At 37.4% G+C, this 2,616-nt stretch overlaps 1 long non-coding RNA gene across 1 annotated transcript; it reads left to right on the forward strand.

Moving 5' to 3' along the window:
• The first annotated feature begins 1,992 nt into the window (after nt 1-1,992).
• Nucleotides 1,993-2,616, forward strand: LOC143449408 (uncharacterized). Its single transcript, XR_013114562.1, has 3 exons — nt 1,993-2,131; nt 2,205-2,310; nt 2,395-2,616. It is a non-coding gene; the product is annotated as an uncharacterized LOC143449408 (long non-coding RNA).

A 2,616-nucleotide genomic window follows, 5' to 3' on the forward strand; every position in this document is an offset into this window, starting at 1 on the left:
AAATTTCCTTGGGCTAACACAGAGTCGTGTTCATTTTCGACATGTATTGCATATGATTGATATACACATGCTTAAATTTGTTTACAGCAAGTACCAGTTGATGATGAACCTGATATGTTCATTGTGTAACTGTAAATGAAGGATTTTGTATAGGCTTACCATATTTTTTTGATTGAAAAGCGGGACGCTTCAGAACAACAAGCCCTATCAGATAAATGTGGTTTACATTTTACTAGAAGTATGAGACTATTTTGGATTCCTATCGTCAGGGACAACTGAAGTAGTAAGACACCAAGAAAAACTAAAATAATGGATTTTACTAGGAAACAAAACAATGTTCAAGCATTTGTAAATTTACATAATCGTCCAATCATACTTTTCTGTAGACAATACTTTCTTCCAGAAGTCTATATTCAACTTTATTTTCTCATAAAAACCACCGCAGGAAAAGTCAGTTTTAATTTTGCAGGTGATAAGGGCTTTCACATCCAAATGGTTTTTGCAGAAGAAAATGCAAACAAGTACCGGAACCGTACCAAATAAATTCTTTCAATAACCTAACTGCAAAAAGATCATCTCCTCCTCCTAGCCTACTATTACTGAACAGTGAACAAGCGAATGCGCTAACAATCAACTCACCACTGGACCAATTACCCGCTACAATGATGTAACAATTACTTTCACATTTAACACAACGAAACAAGAACACGCATCGGGTATTGCTTTTCAGCAAATTGGCTAAACAAACCAATCACATCATGCTAATATTCGTGTAGTGTGGGGCAATGCTGGCTCAGTAAATGCCAGATCGGGACGCCGGGACAAAGCCTTTAAAAGCGGGACTGTCCCGGCTAAAACGGGACGTATGGTAAGCCTAATTTTGTATGTCTTTACATACCTCGTTGGGATCGAAGTCCTACTGTTTAAGACGCTGACAACCCGATGTGCAACATTTACACACACCGCAATTGCCCCATTTGACGGCAAAATTATTTTATTTCACTTAATCGTGCCATTTTCGAACTCAATCGGCAAACTTCTAATATTTTACCTCCAACATCATGTGTTGATTTATTCCTGTAGAATATAGATAATTAACTCACTAGGTGTTCAAATCAACCGCACTCGAGTTTAACTTTCATGAGATTTTGCGATGCACTTCAGGAGCAAGAACTTGAAGTTTTTATCGCAGATAGTTTTGTCTGCACATCCAAACGTGATAGTAATTGAGCTATATTCTTCGTTTCCACCCCACTTACTGTAAAAGAAGTTTGGTCATACAACTAGGTGACTATAAAAAGTGCATATGAATTTGTAGGCAGGAAACATCGCCATACTCATGCGAATCGATCAAGAAAAATAGATTGACTTGAAGATTTTTAGTACAACCTTCATACTGGGTTTTTGTTTGCAGTCGTTTTGTTCGCTTAACCCTATTTACGATAGGTGTTGCCGGTAATCTACGAACCGTATGGTGTTTTGAAATTTTGAATCAGGCGACTGACAAAGAACGTTGTTAAAACTGTTTTTTAAATTATGTTTATCAACCAACTTTAATTGTCGGCTGAAACATCTACAGACGAAATCGGTTAATCGCATAGTCAATTTGCCAAGCTTTTTTATGCGATTAACCGATGTGCGTTTCCTACATTTTCTCCGATATTCTCTTTTTTAAACACCGGCGCACGCATTCTTGGATTATGACGCAACAAGTGAGCTTCCTTCTTTTCATTTCGACACGTGAAAAAACGAAAAAAACAAACAAAAAAAACACGAAACAAAAACGGAAATCATTTTTCAATAACAAGGATTCTATCGGACAGACATACATCTTTTCGCTTTGCTGGCTGACTACTTCTTGGCATTTTTTTCGTACCGTATACGTAGGCTACAGTACAGTACTGTACAGGTATGCTATGTTTCTGCAGTGGTTTGCGCTTTGCGACGTAACAATCCTTTGACAACGATTAGTCTTGTAATGTACAAACGTGGAGAATGTACAAACGTGGGATTGGCAGAGGCTACACATGGCATGGAAAAATCTAGTGAACTGGCAGCATCGCAGTGGTACATCTGACAAGCAAATGCGAATTTCTTTCCATAATTTATATACAATCATGTCCAAGTTCTGGTATGTACTTAAACCATCGTATATCTTGTAAAATGTATGTGAAGTTGTGAACAACTTTAAATTTCATCCACAGACGTTATGATTGGGAAATTCAACTTCTTGGAAGCACTATTGTAGTCCAACTGATAGAGGTGCATGGTGAGATAAATTACTACTTCTACGTCTAACACCCATGCAAGGTAATCATTACAGCTACACTGATACTTTTCAAAATACTGAGTTAGCTCTTTGCGTTTATCCAGTATAATTTCTTTTATGTAAAGGTTGCCCACAGTGATACGGGAAATAACAGAGTTGTCGATCCATCGCTTCCTCACTTGTTGTACACACAGTCTGCTGCGAACAAACTGCATGACATTCAATAAAAGGTAGCTATTGAGATCTTCCTCTGTGTACTTAACTTTAGAATCATAAAGCTTTAATTTTGTCATTGAACATTGTAGAAAGAGATAATGGCGATAGGCAAACATGTTAGACTTTGCATT

Source organism: Clavelina lepadiformis, chromosome 3, assembly GCF_947623445.1.
Source record: "Clavelina lepadiformis chromosome 3, kaClaLepa1.1, whole genome shotgun sequence".
Taxonomy (NCBI): domain Eukaryota; kingdom Metazoa; phylum Chordata; class Ascidiacea; order Aplousobranchia; family Clavelinidae; genus Clavelina; species Clavelina lepadiformis.